At 40.4% G+C, this 19,994-nt stretch overlaps 1 protein-coding gene and 1 pseudogene across 4 annotated transcripts in view; one reads left to right on the plus strand and one right to left on the minus strand.

Moving 5' to 3' along the window:
* The window catches only part of CPEB3 (cytoplasmic polyadenylation element binding protein 3), a 199,148-nt gene that overhangs the window by 10,160 nt on the left and 168,994 nt on the right, over positions 1-19,994 (plus strand). The window lies entirely within an intron of this gene.
* LOC109729405 (small ribosomal subunit protein eS7-like) lies at positions 1,240-4,129 on the minus strand (annotated as a pseudogene).

The raw sequence follows: 19,994 nt of genomic DNA on the forward strand, positions 1-19,994 counted from the left end.
AAAAAAAAAAAAAGAAAGAAAGTGAAAAGACCTTTTACAGAATGAGAGAAAATTTTTGGAAATCATATATCTGAAAAGGGAATCTATAAAGAATCTCTAAAACTCAAAAATAGACAACTCAATTAAAAAACAAAGGATCCCAATATCTGAATAAACATTTCTCCAAAGAAGATATACAAATGGCCAACAAGTATATGAAAAGATGTTCACTGTTACTAGTTAATCAGGGAAATGCAAATCAAAACTACAATGAGATACCACTTCACCCTCACTAGCATTGCTAGCCATCATAGGTGGATGATAATAAATATTGGCAAGGATGTGAAGAAATTGGAAATCCTCATGCACTACTGGTGGGAAAATAAAATGGTACAGCTGTTTTGGAAAAAAGACTGGCAGTTTCTCAAAGGGTTAAACATAGAATTAATCATATAGCCCAGTAGTTCCATCTCCAGGTATAAACCCAAAAGAAATGAAAACACAGGCCTACACAAATACTTGTATATGAATGTTCATAACAGCATTATTCATAATAGCCAAAAAGTGGAAACAACCCATGTCCATCAACTGATGAATGGATAAATAAAACATGGTATGTCCATACTGTCATTTGACGATAAAAAGGAATGAAGACTGATACATGCTATAACATGTATGAACCTTAAAAACAGTTTGCTATGTGACAGGAGCCAGTCCCAAAAGAATACACATTCTATAATTTCTAGGCAAATCTACAGAGACAGAAAGTAGATTAGTGGTTGCCTAGGGCTGGGCGAGATGGAGGTTTGGGGGTGAGAGCTAAAGGTGTGTGAAGTTTCTTTATGGGGTGATGAAAATATTCTAAAATTGATTGTAGTGATGGTTGCACAACTCTGAATATACTAAAAGCCATTGAATTGTACACTTTAAATTGGCGAATTATATGGTATGTGAATTATATCTTGATAAAGCTGTTATTTACAAATAACACCAGATGCAACCTAAAAATCCACTATTAGTAGACTGACCCAATAACATGACATTTCCATATAACATAATATAGCTGAGCTATTAAAACAAATGAGATATTTCTATATGGGCCAGTAATTAAATGTTGCCCAAGATGTAGAATCCATCCGTTAGGATTTTTTCTTTCACAGAAATCAACTGTAGCTAATTGAGTTCCCTAGGGGACATTTGGTAATGGCTGTAAAATGTTTTTTCTTTTTTTTACTGTGAATATACTTTAATCATTTTTGTTTACAACTGAAACTCTGGGAATTCAAAATGAACATTCTTATTAGCTTTTTACAGACAACAGAAAAAGTTTCAACCTTGTGTTTCACATTGTTCTCCTGTGCTTTGTCCAAATGAATCTTATGAGCCACTGCCAGTTTTATGTAGATTCTCTTGCCCACAATTTCTTTTTTATAATTTTTAAAATTTATTTTTTTAATTAATTTATTTTTTGTTTGTTTTTGGTTTTTTACTTCAGCATATTATGGGGGTTCAAATGTTTAGGTTACATATATTGCCTTTGCCCTACCCAAGTCAGAGCTTCAAGCATGTCATCTGCTAGATCGTGCATACCACACCCATTAGATGTGAATATACCCATCCCCTCCTCCCCACCCACGTGCCTGACACCCGACCAATGTTACTACTTTGTGTGCACATAAGTGTTGATCAATTAATACCAATTTGATGTTAAGTACATGTGGTGCTTATTTTTCCATTCTTGTGATACTTCACTTAGTAGAATGGGCTCCAGCTCTATCCAGGATAATACAAGAGGTGCTAGATTACCACTGTTTTTTGTGACTAAGTAGAACTCCATGGTATACGTATACCACATTTTATTAATCCACTCATGTATTAATGGGCACTTGTGTTGTTTCCACATCTTTGCAATTGTGAATTGTGCTGCTATAGACATTCTAGTGCAGATGTCTTTTTTATAGAATGTCTTTTTCTCCTTTGGGTAGATGCCCAGTAATGGGATTGTTGGATCAAATGGTAGTTCAACTTTTAGCTCTTTGAGGTATCTCCATATTACTTGGCACAGAGGTTGTACTAGTTTGCAGTCACACCATCGGTGTATGAGTGTTCCTATCTCTCTGCATCCATGCCAACATTTATTGTTTGGGGACTTTTTGATAAAAGCCATTCTCACTGGAGTTAAGTGATATCTTATTGTGGCTTTTTTTTTGAGACAGAGTCTCACTTTGTTGCTTAGGCTAGAGTGAGTGCTGTGGCGTCAGCCTAGCTCACAGCAACCTCAAACTCCTGGGCTCAAGCAATCCTGCTGCCTCAGCCTCCCGAGTAGCTAGGACTACAGGCATGTGCCACCATGCCTGGCTAATTTTTTCTATATATATTAGTTGGCCAATTAATTTCTTTCTAGTTATAGTAGAGACGGGGGTCTTACTCTTTCTCAGACTGGTTTTGAACTCTTGACCTTGAGCAATCCGCCTGCCTTGTCCTCCCAGAGTGCTAGGATTACAGGTGTGAGCCATCGTGCCTGGCCCTCATTGTGGTTTTGATTTGCATTTCCCTGATGATTAGAGATGTTGAGCATTTTTACATATGTTGGCCATTAGTCTGTCTTCTTTTAAAAAGTTTCTGTTCACGTCCTTTGCCTACTTTTTAATAGGGTCGTTTGATTTTTTCTTCCTGATTTTCCTTAGTTTTATATAGATTCTAATTATCAGCTCTTTATCAAATGTGTAGCATGCAAATATTTTTTCCCATTCTGTAGGTTGTCTGTTTGCTCTTGTGATGGTTTCCTTGGCTCTACAGAAGCTTTTTAATTTGATCAGGTCCTGTTTATTTATTTTTGTTGTTGCTGTGATTGCCTTTGGGGTCTTCATAAATTCTTTGCCAAGGCCCATAAGAGTTTTTCCAACATTTTCTTCGAGAATTCTTATAGTTTTATGCCTTAGGTTTAAGTCTGTAATTGGTGCCGGGCTCCGTGGCTCATGCCTGTAATCCTAGCACCCTGGGAGGCCCGGGTGGGAAGATGCCTCAAGGTCAGGAGTTCAAAACCAGCCTGAGCAAGAGCGAGACCCTCAGAAAATAAACCTCCTCTTGTGTGATTGCAAAAAAAAAAAAAAAAAAAAAAAAGAGCGAGACCCTGTCTCTACTAAAAATAGAAAGAAATTAATTGGCCAACTAAATATATATAGAAGAAAATTAGCTGAGCATGGCGGTGAGTGCCTGTGGTCCCAGCTACTACAGAGGCTGAGGCAGCAGGATCGCTTGAACCCAGGAGTTTGAGGTTGCTGTGAGCTAGGCTGACGCCATGGCATTCTAGCCCGGGCAACAGAGTGAGACTCTGTCTCAAAAAAAAAAAGTCTAATCCACCGTGAGTTGATTTTTGTGAGAGGTGCGGATCCTGTTTTAGTCTTCTACACGTGGCTATCCAATTTCCTCAGAACCATTTATTGAATAAGGATTCTTTTCCCCAGTTCTTGCCCACAATTTCACTTGGGAACACACTACATCCTCAAGAATTGCATCGTGCACAACTGTCAGAGTGTGGTTCCTGGGATGCTTTTGCTTATTTTTTGTATGGCCTTTTTGAGTTGGCTTAGGCAGGATTCTCTGAGTAATAATGACAGCATACTTCCCATTGAACTTTTTCTCCACTGTACATACTAGCTGGACTTGGATTTTCTGGAAAGATTTCAGTTTAGTAACGAGAACAAAAATTGGATAGCTTTCTGGCCACTGCCAACCTCAGTTTCCTTGGTTGCTGTTATGAATGACAAACTTAAACTCATCCAGCTTCTCACTGTTGGGCTTCATGATTTTGGTGCTTGAACTGAACATAGCCTTCTTTCTGAGTACCATCTTAGGAACAGCTGAAGACATTTTTGATTGTTGCACTAAGGGATGCTACTGGCATGTGCTGGGTAGGGACCAGGGATACTGCTAAACATACTATAGTGCACAGAATAGCCCCTGACAACAAAGAATTACATAGCCCAAATTATCAATAGTGCTGAGGTTGAGAAACCAGAAGCTAAATTAAACAAAAAGGAAGTTCATTAGGAGGACATGAGTGAGCTCACAGGATTGAAGGTAAGGCAGGAGAACCAAGCTGTAAACAGTCAAGTGGCAGCCACCCCTGAGAATCTTGGTAGCAGGAACTTTCCATGCTCTCATGGGTTCAGCACTATAATGAATAAACTTCAACTGTTTATATGCTGCCCATAGTTCTAAGGAGGGAGGATCTAATTAATCTTCATGCTATTTGGGTAAGGGAGGGCAGTATACCTTAAATGAAGGCAATTCCTCAAAAGGAAGTACATTTATTAGCAAATACTTATTGAGCATACACTTATGTTCTAGGTACTATTTAGGTGGTGAGGATAGCATAGAGCAAAAGACAAAAGTACCCTTATAGCACTTATATTCATATGATGCTAAATTGGGGCAAGTCTTTAATACCTTGAAGAAGGTAAGATAGTTGCCAGGCACCAAAATCAATAAATGCTACCTACAGCATGTATTCAATAGAAAAAGCATGGAGTGGATAGTAATATGTATAGTATTATCCCATTTGCTTTTTTTTTTTTTCTTAAAGCTTTATATATGAAAGGAAGAGTTCTAGAAGGATACATAGGATGTTAAAATTATTGCCTTTGGATAGTGAGTATGAATATGGAGAGAGGAGCCTACTTTTCATTTTAGTCCCTTATGTTTTCATTTTTCACCATGAGCATGTATTTCATAGTTTAAAATTTAGTTAAATTTTAAAAAGAAAAAAAAATCCAAGTGAAGGGGTGATTCAAAAACTTTTACAAAGTCAGAATATCATGGTGTGTTACTTACAGAAAAGCAGAAAGACAGGATATCTGACTGGAAAGTGTGGTGTACAATATTAAGTAAATATTTGTTGAACACCTAGCCTTAGATCCTTTTTAGAAAGGTAACGTATAAATAAATAAAGTATCAAGAGCAGCCAAGTGTGAGGCACTTTGTGAGATGCTTTAACTGAGAGAAGATTGGAATTTGAAAAAGATGACAACTGCCCTCAGTGTTTACTTGTTGGCGTCTACTTACTGAACATCTACTATGGGTATCTTCTGGGCCCTTTATATGCATAATCTCAACTGCTAACAACAATCCTATCAGGTTGGTGGATATGTCTCCCATTTCATGGATAATAAAATTGAAAATTAGAAAAATTAAATCATAGTAGCATAGCTGACATTTAAATCCAAGTATGTCTGATTTCATGGAAGAAAGTGTATGAGTATTTGAATAGTTAAATAACAGTAAAAAAAAAAAAAAGGTCATTTATTATGAGAGCAGTCACAGGACTACCAATGATTAATTTCCAAAGAATTTTACAGATAGGTACCCCAGGAGCTCAGAGAAAGGAAAAGAAGTTGCTGCATGTTGGAATTGTCTGGGTAGGCTTTTTAGTGGAGGGATGGTTTGAATTAGATCTTGAAGGAGGAGTTTATGGATATGTAAAGAGAAAGGCAGAATTTTAACCTTTCCTGAATGCCTGCTTGGGATTAGAAACATCTCACCTAAGCCCCACAGCTCCATTTGAAAGGTAAGGAAACAGAGGCCTCCCCTTACCCTCATCCCCTGCCAGGGATAAGCAATTAATTGGTATTAATTTTTGGCAATTTAATAAGTGTGAAGTGAAATTTTATTGTTATGATCAAATGCTTACCTGTATTTTATAACATCTATGTTTTAAGACTTGGGCAAGATGAATGAATTGATAGAAAGGACACACAATAAACTGACAGACCAGGATACATCTTTTGGGGAGAGTAGATATTCAGTACAAGTAGCTTTCCTCCACTTAGGGAGTTTTAGGCTTTTGTAAGGTTATTATATCTAATTTGGGACCCTACACCTGAAATCTTGATAAGTCTGAAGACAATCACCCATTTAATTAGTCATTTAATCAGTATCATTTCTTGAGCTCCAACTATGTACCAGATACTGGTGATACAAAGATGTGAATAATATGCTGTTCTTATTATCAGATTGTTTACAGTTTAATGGTAAAGATAATTATTTAGTCAAATGTTTATGTAATATGTGGAAATCTGAGCCAGTATATTTACATACTTCCAGAATCCTGGGAGTCCTCCTTAAGTCATACTTCTCCATTGTCTCCCATCTCTACCCACCAGTTACTCTCTCAAATCTACTGTTCTCATTCCTTCCTGCCTTCACGTAGTCCATTTGACTGTCATCTCTTACCTTGGACTACTTACCAGTCTCATAAATGGTCTCCCCACATTCATTTTCACCCCCCCAATTGATTTGGTAATTGGCTTCTCCAGTCCACTTCTTTTCCATTGACCTCCCAGTAGAGTGACCTTCTAAGAAATGTAGGTCTAACGTTGTTCACCTGCTTAAAATTCTTCTGTGATGTGTTTAAATCCTGATGAGCCAGTAGAAAGCATAAAGTTAACAATTTTGGAGAAAAAAGAAATAATTAATAAATTGACATCTTCTAAAATCTAAGCTTCACAAAGGCAGGGATGAGACCATACCTGTTTTGTTTGCAACTGTATCCCCAGTGCCTAGCAAAGAGCCTGGCTTGTGGAGGCTGTTCACTAAATATTTGGTAAATTAAAAAAAGAGACATTGCTAAGGTTAGAGTGAATCCTGTGGTGTTGGATTTTAATTGAATTTGTCAATACACAATCTTGAGTTTATAGATATGTAGATACCCACACAGTGACGAGTGCATACATATACTTTCTGTCTGATGAGAGGCAATGACACCCCAGAACCAATGCTACCTCCAATAAAGGGAAACAAGGCATTGTGGAGAAATTGTTGATTCTAGACAGCAGCAGGAAAAAGTACATGAGCCTGGAACATCTGTGGTGGTAGAAAGGGAAGTGCTCAAAAAATGATGGGAGGCTGGTCTGAAAGTGAGTTATCTCAGTTGATAGTTCACAGTCAGCTATAGATCAAACTCCTAGTTCTCCTCTTTGCCCCCCTTCTCACTGATGCAGTTGACTTGTCCTTTTTTTTTAAAAAAATGGGGCCATGTCCAAAGGACCTAGGAGTCAATTATAAGGGACTTGAATGGCCAAATCAGGGACATTTGGAGCAACAAAACAAATAATAATAGTAAAGAACTATAACCCATAAAATAAACATAAATCTATGAGTCTATACAGATAAAAATAAATGAATAAATCAGAGAAGGAAAAACTCTTCTTTATAGTATCATTCCAATTAATGTAGAATTAATGATAATAGAAAATCACCATTTGCAAACACCACAAGAATAATTAATGCAAGTAAGAACTTTAATGGATGCTAAAATTAGTAAGTGAATGTTAAGAGGATATTCACATAGTCAGAAACTATCTCCCCAAAGATATTTGAGTTAAAAGGAAAAAATAGCAGCTGTTTTGCAGCCACTACCTTAACCAAGTAATCAAAATTAACTCACCACAAGGAGACAAATCTACCTCATGTTCCTTCTAATATGGTGCACCGAGAAGGACACACCATCCCTTCTGTGGTATTATTGCCAGAAATTTGACCTGAATTTGATCATTAGGAAACATCAAATAAACCAAAATTAAGGGACATTCTACGAAATAACTGGCCAGTGCTTTTCAAAAGTGTCAAGGTCATGAAAGACTAAGACTGAAAAACTGGCCCAGATTAAGAGAGACTACAGAGACTTGGCAAGTAAATGCAATGTGTGATCCTGGATTGGATTCTTGGGTGGGACATTAGTGGATCATTTGGTAAAATAAGGTCTGTAAATTAGATAATAGTATTTAATCAGTGTTAATTTCCTGATTTTTATAATTATATGGTGATCATATAAGATGTTAACATTTAGAAAATATGGATGAAAAGTGTAGGAGAATTCCTTTTTGTAACATTTTTGTAATTCTGAAATTATTTTGAAATGAAAAGTTTTTTCGAAAAGTAAAATTCCCAGGCCAGGCGTGGTGGCTTATGCCTGTAATCCTGGCACTCTGGGAGGCTGAGGCGGGCAGATTGCTCCAGGTCAGGAGTTCAAAACCAGCCTGAGCAAGAGCGAGACCCCATCTCTACTATAACTAGAAAGAAATTAATTGGCCAGCTAATATATATATATAAAATGAGCCGGGCATGGTGGCGCATGCCTGTAGTCCCAGCTACTCAGGAGGCTGAGGCAGTAGGATTGCTTGAGCCCAGGAGATTGAGGTTGCTGTGAGCTAGGCTGAACACCACGGCACTCACTCTAGCCTGGGCAACAAAGCGAGATTCTGTCTCAAAAAAAAAAAAAGAAAAGTAAAATTCCCATTTCTAATAGCCTTGCATTACCCTTGTTTATTTACTAGCTTGCCTTCCTCTTTCACCCCCTCCTGTTTCCCAACTGAACTCTGAGTTCTAGCACCTGGCTACTTTCTTCTTTAGTTCCATGAATGTACCACCACTTCCTCCTCCAGAGCCTAAAGGTAGGAAGAAGCATAGTATTCCCTTTGCATGGAACATACTTCCTTTGCACTTTATCCTTTTGTTCTTTAAGGCTCATTGTACTCCAGAAAACCCCTCCCTATGTCCCTAAACCAGGTCCCACCATCATATGATTCATATGTCTGGTACTTTTACATAGCATCTTTATCATGACTGCCATGAAATTATTCATCATAGAAAATTGATTATTTAAAGTCTTTCTCTCTCGAAATTAATGTTCACAAGAGTAAAGGGGTTGTATCTTCTTGCTTAGTGTTATTTTCCTAGTGCCTTCCATAGGCTCTCAATGACTTTGAGAAATTAATGCAAGGCATGCTATGAGCATTCTCCCACCGCTCCATAACAATTTGGATAAAACTGGGGACAGGAGACATTTTAAGTTAGAGGAGACTAAGGTGGGGACTGGAATTGGTGGCAGTGACAGAAAAGGATAGATGGATCCTTTCCTATCACAGAAGGATCCATAGGATTTGATAAGAGAGAAGGAAGAGTAAAAAAGTAAAAAAATGACCCAGGTTTAATCATCAGCTGGCTAAAGAGTACACAGTTGAAATAGCGCTTGAGTCACTTTTCTAGCAGTATTTTTTAAAAAGTTCTCAAATACTTGAACATGAGTCTATTTACTTTTAATAAGAAATATTCTACACCCTTGATAAAATATTATATCCTATGGTAAAAATTAGTATTTTTTTTTTTTTTTTTGAGACAGAGTCTCACTTTGTTGCCCAGGCTAGAGTGAGTACCATGGCATCAGCCTAGCTCACAGCAACCTCAAACTCCTGGGCTCCAGCGATCCTTCTGCCTCAGCCTCCCAAGTAGCTGGGACTACAGGCATGCACCACCATGCCCAGCTAATTTTTTGTATATATATTAGTTGGCCAATTAATTTCTTTCTATTTATAGTAGAGACGGGGTCTCGCTCTTGCTCAGGCTGGTTTCGAACTCCTGAACTCGAGCAATCCGCCCGCCTCGGCCTCCCAGAGTGCTAGGATTACAGGCGTGAGCCACCGTGCCCGGCCTAAAAATTAGTATTTTAATGAAAATATAAATATCATGCTATTTATATTTGGTATGCTAAAACTTACTATAGTATTTTAATTAAAATACTATATGCTCATGGTAAAACACTATGTGCATGATAAACATTGTTATAAAAATGAGTATATGAGAACACCTGAGTGTGGTAGATACTATGGTACTTCATGGATGATGTACTTATCCTTCAAATGCTGGGAATTTTAGCTGTTGGTATCTTGAAGCTTTTTTTCCCCTGGGCATGACCTTAGGATATAGAGAACTGTCTTACTCAAGGTATGCTCTCAGGAGCCCACAGCTAGTAACTGACTGATGCAGGGTTCAAAGACCCAGCTTCCTTGCCTCATTTGAGGATTTGACTGAGAGACCATTCCAGCTCCGGAGCTCATCACAGGATCAACTGAGAACTCAATTGTAACCACATTAGGGGTCAGTGTTTCCCTCTGACTGATCCTGACTTTCTTATTTCATTGCATGTGTATATTTGTCAATTGTGCCCTTCTCCAATAAATCATTTGCATGCAAATCTTGGTCTCAGAGTGTTTCCAAGGAACCCAACCTATGAAACTCCCTATCTAATCTCCCCACTCCTAATAGTTGCCATCATTGAAACCTCTTTGTGTGTCTGTTATTTTTCCCCCCAAAACCTTAAAAAGTCTTAACAAATATACAAAATTGTGCCAAATCAAAAGTATACTCAAATTTTCCAAAATTTTCAGCAGTACTTTTATCAAAGAATAAGAAAATGAGTTTGGATAATGTGAAACCCACCTATGTTTACAACTTCCTCATGCTGAAAACTTTGAGAGAGAAGGGTGTGTTGCCAAGGCAAGTTGGAAATTTCTCAGGTTTTAAAATAGCAAGCAGTTATCTTTTGGTTGACTGTAGTGTGCTCTGAAATTAGAGGAACATTTTGAGTACCCTTCATCATGTATTTAGGTGAAAGAGGGAAAATAATGAATATTAGGAACCATTAAAAATACTGTGAATCATTTCATGAGGAAGAGAGGAAAAAATGATCATCCTGAAATTCAGATGTCTATGAATCAAACATGTCAAAATATTATTAAAATTATACTAACCAAGATTTTCCTGTGCATCAAATTTAATACTATTTATAGCTCAACCCAAGCTCTTTATACTATTCCTTTGATTTTAAAGTAAAATTTCAGGCATCTTTCCATAATTTTGTTCACCAGTGATAAACAGTTTTCATGAAGATGTTCAGTGCACTTTCTTTTCTTTTTTTTTAATTTTATACTATTTATAGTAGAGATGTGGTCTCACTCTGGCTCATCTTGGTCTTGAACTCCTGATCTCAAGCAATCCTCCCGCCTCAGCCTCCTAGAGTGCTAGGATTATAGGCGTGAGCCAAGGTGCCCAGCCTGTTCACTTTCTTTTCAATTCTTTCCTTCTCTACCACCATCATCCTTGTCCTCTCCTGCTTGGATGATATTATATAATAACCAGTCTCCTAATCTGTCTCTCTCTTTCTACTCTGAGCTGAGCCCCCACCATAGTCTATTCTTCACACAGATCTAAGGTGATCTTTTTTTTTTTTTTTTTTTCTCCCTTTGTTGTCCAGGCTAGAGTGAGTGCCGTGGCGTCAGGCTAGCTCACAGCAACCTCAAACTCCTGGGCTCCAGCGATCCTTCTGCCTCAGCCTCCCGAGTAGCTGGGACTACAGGCATGCGCCACCGTGCCCGGCTAATTTTTCATATACATATCAGTTGGCCAATTAATTTCTTTCTATTTATAGTAGAGACGGGGTCTCGCTCTTGCTCAGGCTGGTTTTGAACTCCTGACCTCGAGCAATCCGCCCGCCTCGGCCTCCCAGAGAGCTAGGATTACAGGCGTGAGCCACCACGCCCGGCTAAGGTGATCTTTTAAAAGCATAAGTCAGAACCCTACAGGGAACTCCTATCACACTTTGAAAAAAATTCCAAAATTTTAAGTTAGCAGGAAAGGTCCCTACATGATCTGGCTGCTGCCTGCCTTTCAGACCTCATCTTGTGTCCCGGCCTGCGGGACCTTCTGTTACTTGCGGGGGTCAAGGGGGACCTTGCCTGAAAGAGATGAGCGAGAGAAAGGAACGAGACCAAGCAAATGGTTGTCAAGGTCTACTTTACTTAGATTCTTAGTAGGTTTTATAAGCATACAGAAACAAGGAAGTAGAAACAAAAAATGCAGTGGGGTGACGGTGAGTCTTGGGTTTGGGCTAATCAGCCCTAATCAGTATCTTATTGGTATCGAGGTTGTTTGTGACTGATTATCCAACCTCAACCTGGCAGGTGGTCGGGAACAATTGCAGTTAGCACACCCTGGAACATTCCGTGATCAGCATGTCATGGAATACAGTCTTCTCGGAGCTATAGCTGGAATTTTCCAGGGCGAAGCCCGTGCATAGGACGAGTCATACGGGAGTTGAGGGTCTTTGAGGGTCCTTGCCTCCAACATCTCCCCCTCTCTTTATTAATATGAGGGAGATTTATATAGGTGGGTGGAGAGCCTGTCTTAGGCTACGCGATGGGCTTCCACGACCAGCACCCCAAATATAAGATTGGGTGATTAACGTGAAGGTGAGGCCTCTGTCTTAGGCTATGTAGGTGGCATCCAGCTCCGGCACTTCTGATTATGAAGTGTGCCCCCGGGCATGGACCTACAATATTCCCGTCATGGAGTCACCTCACCGTCGGCGGGGTGTGCATCTGGTACACGGCATCGCGATAATCCCGTCATGGGCGTCTCCACAGCTTTTGGAACCAACTGCGTTCCATGTCTGCGGCAAGGTCTGAGAAATTTAGACCTTCAGTGGGTGTGTTGGGAGACTCTTCATGGAGGTCTTCTCTGGAGCCTCTTAGTTCTAGCCATTGGTAAAACACGGAGACCGATTTTTGTGTGGCTGCGTCTACCTGTGACTTGACAAAATCAGTTAGTTTTTTGAATGCCCAAGGCCCAAAGGTGAGGAGCAACAGAAAGCCTACAAGCGGCCCTAAGACACTGGGAAGCAATGTGGATAGCCAGGGGAATGTGGAAAACCAATTTTGATACCATGCTTCACTCTGTTCTCTCTGTTTTTTTCTATCTTCTAGGCTTTGTCTAACCCTTTCAATGCTATCTTCTACCAGACCTGTTTTATCTGCGTAGAAGCAACATTCTTCTTTGAGTGCTGCACACAAGCCTCCCTCTGGGAGGAACACTACGTCTAGGCCTCTTCTATTATGCAACACTACCTCAGAAAGTGAAGTGAGGGATTCTTTGAGATATTTTAGGCCCTGCTGTAGCTCTCGGAGATCGTTATCGATGGCAGCAGAGAGCTGCAGGTATTGCTGGTTGGAGGTGACTAGAGAGGCTATGCCTGTTCCAGCCCCCGTGGCACCAAGGCCTAGAACAACTGTGAGTGTTATGGCCGTGATGGGCTCTCTCTTTTCTCGGGGCATTGTGGTGCCACGCTCCCAAAATTTGAGCAATTATGTCACTATACGTGACATCACTATACGTCAGCGGGACGTATAGTGAGTCTGGGGAAGAGCATGACTAACACACAATATTCTCTATGCTCAAGAAACGTAGCAGTGACTACATACAGGGTAAGGCCGGAAGAACAAGCAAAATAAGAGGTGTTTAGATGCCTGAATATACTGAAAAGTGGAGTTGACAGTAATTGACTGATTGCATATTTTCTCTAAGGGTGCGGGAGGGAGCATTCTTGGGCTAAGAAGGCAAAGGCCTAGGCCTGTGACCTGGCTGAGTGTCAGGCCACCATGGCTCTCTAGGCCCCATCTGAGTCTGCTGGTGTTGTTAGTAGATAATCCTGGAATGGGGGAGACTCTTGTTTTCTTAGGAAATATTACAGGTGTCCGATAGAGGAACTGAATTAGTTTATCAGGGGGGTAATGATTATCTAGTTTGCCCTGGAAAGACATACAGTTAACTGCCCAGTCATCATCATTTTGTATTAGCCACCGAATTTGAGAAGCATTGTAAGGGAGTATTATGATATCTGGATCCTTTCCAAAGAGCTTAAGGGAGTTTTCTCACCCCAAGCGAATAATCTTAGCTACTAAGTAAGGGTAGGTGGGAAGGACTTTAGGGGGGGAAGCTGATAGGTGAAACCAAAAAAGAGGCTTGCCCTGCCAAAAGAGTCCCGTGGGCGAAAAGGGGGTAGGGAGGACAATGAAGTACAAGGGGGAGTCGGGGGAGAAGTAGCCAATGGCCTGGGCATTTATGGCCTGCTCGACCAAATTAAGCGCTTGCTGCCCTTCTTTAGTTAGGGAGCGTGGAGAGGTTGGATCAGCATCTCCCTGCAGGATGTCAAATAGGGATTTTAACTGTCCTGTGGTGAGTCTCAAATATGGGCGAAGCCAATTAATGTCGCCCAGAAGGCGCTGAAAATCATTAAGGCATTGAAGAGAGTCTTTTCTAATTTGTACCTTTTGGGAGAGGACCTTATTGGGGAACAATTCAAAGCCTAGGAACAGGTGAGGGGGGCAGACCTGAATCTTTTCAGGGGACAAGCGGAGGCCTCGAGCTTGTAAGGCCGAGACAACCTGCATGGTAACTTGATGTAAGGTTGCTCCAGCAAGAAGAATGTCATCCATATAATGAATGATATATAGCTGAGGATGTTGAATTCTAAAAGAATCAATTGTCTGATCTACATATTTTTGGCAAAGGGTAGGGCTGTTGGCCATGCCTTGAGGCAATACTCGCCATTGGAAGCATGGGGAGAGTCCTATACAGTTTACTACCGGGAGACTGAATGCGAACCGTTTGCAGTCATCCAGGTGTCATGGTATGGAGAAAAAGCAGTCTTTTAGGTCAATGACTATTTTATAGTAGCCTTTGGGGATAGCTATGGGCGAAGGCAAACCAGGCTGGAGTGCCCCCATGGGAACCATTGTTTGGTTAACAGCCTGTAAATCTTGTAGCAGCCGCCACTTGCCAGTCCTTTTTTGGATGACGAAAATGGGGGTGTTCCATGGTGAAGTAGAGGGCTCTATGTGTCCGGCAGCTAATTGTTCCTACACTAACGCTGTAGCTGCAGCTAGTTTGTTAGATGGGAGGGGCCACTGATCGATCCAGACAGGTGAGTCACTTTTCCAAGTGATTTTATCTGCCTGAAGTGCAGGGGGAGCAATGGCCCTTACGAAAAATGGTCTTTGAACCCTAGTCCTGATCTGTCTGACTTAGGGAGGGTGGTTAAGGGTGCTCTTAGTCCCTGACCCTTTTTGCCTAAACCCTGTCCTGGGAGGAATCCCTGTTTAAGCATTTGGCTGGTTACAACTTCATTGGGGCTGCACATAATGACATTCATTTGTGCAAGGATATCACGCCCCCATAAGTTAACAGGTAGGCTCGGGACTACAAAGGGTTGTGTGGTACCTTTGTTTCCCTCAGGGTCTTCCCATGTCAAAATTTTTGAGCTCTGGAGAGTATCTCTAGACTGTCCTATACCTTGTAAGTGCGTAAGGGAGGGCTGCAGTGGCCATGAATCAGGCCAGGCGTCTTGGGCAATAACCGTGGAATCGGCGCCTGAATCAAGAAGGCCCTCAAAAAGTTTACCATCTAATTTTAGCCGCAGGGTGGGCCGTTCCTTGGTGATAGCTTGGACCCAATAGAGATCAGAAGAGCCAGGGCGAGAAGCACCTCGGTTAGAGGTGATGGCTGGGAAGGATGTATTAAGGGGCAAGGGTAATGCCTGAGCTAAGCGCTGTCCCTTAGAGACATACACAGGGCCTGTAAGTGCACTGGCTAAGATGTTAATTTCCCCGGTAAAGTCACTATCTACTATGGAGGGGTGGACTATGAGCCCCGCAAGAGTGGAGGAGGCTCGGCCCAGAATAAAAAAGAACATGTTAGCTGGGGGGGGGGGGTCCAAAGGAGCCAGTGGGCAAAATTTGAACACCATCCTCAGGTCTTAATATTGTGTCGGAGGAGGCACACAAGTCTACTCCTGCGCTCCCTGTGGTTGCTCGAAGGAGTCTAGAGTCTGGGGGCTCTCTTGTCGGCTGTTCCCTGAGGCTGACTGGAATTGAATAGGACGGGGGGCCCGGGGCTGGCCCCTCAGGCCGTTTCCGGAAAGGGGGGGCAAGGGGTTTCCAAAGACATCAGTCTTGGAGTGGCACTGATTGGCCCAATGCTTTCCCCTCTTACAGCGAGGACAGAGGGAGGGGGGCTGGGCTGGCCTGCCTGGCGGCTCACTGAGGTGTTAGGGGTAGCAGAGGAGATGGCTAGTTGAGGGTCTTTGAGGGTCCTTGCCTCCAACAATCTTGTATTGCTTTCCCCCTGATTTTCTTGCTCTCTAGCTACAGTAGATTGTATGCTCCTCTACAGCAGGGGTCAGAAAACTAAGGCAGGGAACATGTTAATTTTGCTGGAGGACTATTTTTGTACTGCCAGGACTAAGAATGTTTTTTACATTTTTAAAAGGTTGTAAAACAACAAGAACAAAAAGGAATAATATATAACAAGATACTGTTTATGAATTACAAAGCCTAAAATGTTTACTGTATGGCCCTATAGAAAGAGTTTGCCACATCTGGCTAACTTTTCTATTTTTAGTAGAGATGGAGATCTCACTCTTGCTTAGGCTGGTCTCTAACACCTGAACTCAAGCAATCCTCCCACCTCGGCCTCCCGAAGTACTGGGATTATAGGTGTGAGCCATGGTGCCCAGCCTTGGGGATTAAATTTCAACATGAGGTTCAGAAGGAACATTCAAACCATAGCAAGGGCTTCTATTTAAAAAAATACATTTTCTTCCTTTTTTCTTTAAATTTTAAGAAGGAATTTCTCATAAGGCTAAGACTCATTGAAGTCTCTGTGACTAAGAGACGGTGAGGGTTTTGGATGAAGAATTTAGGTGGAGGCCTTTGTTTGGGAGATACTCTGAAATACTAAGAATACTAACTCTGAAATACTAACTTTGAAATACTAAGAGGAGCCAGGCCTGATCTCAAAAGAGAAGCTGAGAACAATCTGAATAGGATTTGTTCTAGGTGATCAGGTCTGAGGGAGAAAGGTAATGGCCCAGCAATCGCAGGTGTTGAATTTTTCTGGATTTTAATTATTTCAGATTATCAGACTGTGTGCTTTGACTTTTGATTTAGAAAAAATGTCACTAAAAGGAAGTAGCTGCTGGAGATGGGACTTATTGTAAAGAAAATGCAGGCACATTTTCTTGTGAAAATGTGAGTCCTGCTTGTATTTGGGTGTGGCAGTAGGTGAACAATAACAGTTAAGCTTTGGAACTTGAGGGTTTTTTTTGTTTTTGTTTTTGTTTTTTTTTTGAGACAGAGTCTTGCTCTGTCACCTGGGCTAGAGTGCCTTGGCATCAGCCTAGCTCACAGCAACCTCAAACTCCTGGGCTCAAGCGATCCTCCTGCCTCAGCCTCAGCCTCTGGAATAGGTGGGACTATAGCATATGCCACCATGCCTGGCTAATTTTTTCTATATATTTTTAGTTGTCTGATTAATTTCTTTCTATTTTTGGTAGAGACGGGGTCTCGCTCTTGCTCAGGCTGGTCTCTAACTCCCGAGCTCAAACGATCCTCCCGCCTCGGTCTCCCAGAGTGCTAGGATTACAGGCGTGAGTCACCTCACCCGACTTGGAGCTTAAGTATTGGAGACAAAAACAAAGCTGAACTTATTCATCCACTAGTTATGTTACCTTAGGGCAAATTATTTATCATTTCTAAGTTTCCTTATCTGAAAAATGAGAAGAATGATACCTTATATCTCTTAGGATTATTATAAGGATTAACTGATAAGGCCTGTAAAATTCTTATCTAGATGACTACATAGACTAAGTGATCACAGAATGCTAGTTAGTATAAACATCATTATCACCAGATGCTGAAAAAATTCTTTCAATAGAGATTTTTAAAACTAATTTAAAAACTGCATCCTTTGGCAGTTTAAGGATATGTTCCATTGTATATTTTGCTTCCACAAGTAGGAAACAGGATATAAGAAGAAGTAGGATAAGAAATATCTAGATAGCAAGATCATTGTTCTTCTAGAAGAATTATGGGTTTAACACAACTCATTTGACTCCTCATATTAAGTGAAAAAGAGACCCAGAACATCTGTATGTCAATATTAGCTTTGGATTTCATACACTGATATTTACTGCTTTATAGTTTATTGTATTTTTCTTTTTTTTTTCCCTGATAAAACATTAACCCTGTCATATAGTTTATTGTAAATACTTTCATACACACTAATATGCTTCTGCTTATTTAGGTAAGGCAGCTGTTACCTATTATATTCATTTTCTTCCAGAGGAAACAAAGACTAAGAAATTGAGAACATGGGTTTTAGAGCCGGATTGCCTGAGTTTGAAATCTGGCTCCTCCACTTCCCAACATTATAAACTAGGCAAGTTACTGTAGCCTCAGTGTCTTTATCTGTTAAATGAGGATAAGGTACTTAACTGTTAGAGTTGCATGAAAGTATTTATCATCTAAATAAAGTAAATGTTATTGCAAGTAGTATGAGTTAAAAAAATTATTTGTAATTGTTATCACCCAGGGCCAGTCAGCTAATAAGTGGTAGTGATAGTGTCTACATTTAGTTAATTGGATATCCCATGTTCTTTCTACATATCACCTCCAATAATTAAATAATGTTGACCCCCTGCTACTGTGATGATGTCATGAACCATTAACATTAGGGCAGCTGGTCTAATTTATTTTTTAAAAGTGGTAGGATATCCATGTAAAGTATCTCTCTTGGGACAGTTGGCACAGATATCTATCCTCAGCTTCCTCAAGAAGAGAACAGCTATGACTTCAGAACAGAGCTGTGCAAAAATTCTCTAGGTTTTGTTTCAACTGATTAGAGCAAGAGACTGAGGATGCAAGTCTGCAACATGAGAAGACAGAGAGAACATATTGAACCATTGGGAGACTTGTAGTATAGTTGAAAAAAACGTGATAACCAATGAGTTGGAAGGCTTGAATTCTAATTATGAATCCACCACTTATTAGCTATATCTTGTAACATGTCTGAACTTGAGTTTCCACGTCTTAAGGTGGGAATCCCAACAGTCATCCTAAGTGTTGTCATCTGTTCATTTAGTCCCCTTGTGGAAACTTGGAAAAGGTGCCTTTTCTTCCAGGCAGATGCAACTCTGCACTAACTTTCATGAGCTTGGTTAGAAGAGCACGGGCTAGATTTCAATCTCCACTAGTCTCCTTACCTAGCCTTCTGGTGCATTGCACAATCAGTAGAAGGGAATGTAAGGGCCCTGTCTATACTGTCTTTCACTGCACAGGACTGTTAACATCAAGTGAGATAATAAAGGTGCAGGGGTTTGGTAAAGTCTAATCCCCTTTGTGAATGTAAGGCACTGATATTACACAAACACTACTTAGTTTCAAATACTAGGATCCACGGGCTACCTGGGTAAACACACTGATCATTGCCCTTTCCTTTCTTCTGATGATCCCTGTGACTCATCAGCCTGTACAAAACTTATTAACTACTGGCTGTTAAAGCAGGGATTGTGGCAAAGAGAAGTTTTCTCCATTACCACAGGCCTGGACCAGCCTTGTTCTCTGGATCCCTGAAGACTAAAATTAGTTCTTTTGATGAGTCATCCTCTTGAAGATAGTCAAGAAGTCAACTTGAAGACAGATGATTTAGGACACTCTGGAATGAGACTCGGTCTTGCCCATACATAGAATTTGGAATTCTTGGGTTAGTGCTTATCTCTGGTTTTCAGGCAAAGGTCATTACATAAAAGCTTTGTGTCAATGGAAGAAAGAAAAGTTGCTGAACCACAATTTGCCTTCTTCCCACACCTTTGAAGCCCAAGTTGTCTTCTGGGCTATATGGACCAAATAGAACAAGAGGACCTCCTTGTATGAGCAACTAACCAAAAAATAGCTTTAGAGTAAAAAATCCTGAAATTATTAATAGGTCTCAGTTCTGCCACTAGTTTTGTGACCATTTACTTAGGTAAATCACCCAAGTTTACATTTTGTCATCTGCAATTAGGGACAATAACAGTATTTACCTCATAAATTTATTGCATGGATTAAATGAATTAATATGTGCAAAGTACCTAGCATTGTACCTAGCACATAGTATATGCTGCATAAGTGTTAGCTGCTATTATTACTAAGCTTTATGTAGATACTCTATCTGACTCTAAGAAAGATAAAAAAAGTTGCAGTGACAGCCCTCAAGAAGCTTAGAGTTCTAGTTGGGGAGTTAACATATAAGAGAAAAGGTAGATAGGAAAGGTAGATAGAAATGCAGAGCAATAAATGTGTGGTACAAATAGATGCTATTATTAGGAGCCAGAATTTAAACTGGGTTCTGAAGAAAGGAGAGATTAGAATAGACAAAGAGGATTTGGAGGATATTCCATATAGGGTCAGTAACATCAGCAAGGTTCAGGACCATGAGTAGACCAGTTTGCCTGGAGAAATGGAGAAAATACTATCTGGAAACACACGTTGGGATTAGATCAGGAGAGCGCTAAATACTAGGATATG

This window comes from Microcebus murinus, chromosome 14 (genome assembly GCF_040939455.1).
Source record: "Microcebus murinus isolate Inina chromosome 14, M.murinus_Inina_mat1.0, whole genome shotgun sequence".
Taxonomy (NCBI): domain Eukaryota; kingdom Metazoa; phylum Chordata; class Mammalia; order Primates; family Cheirogaleidae; genus Microcebus; species Microcebus murinus.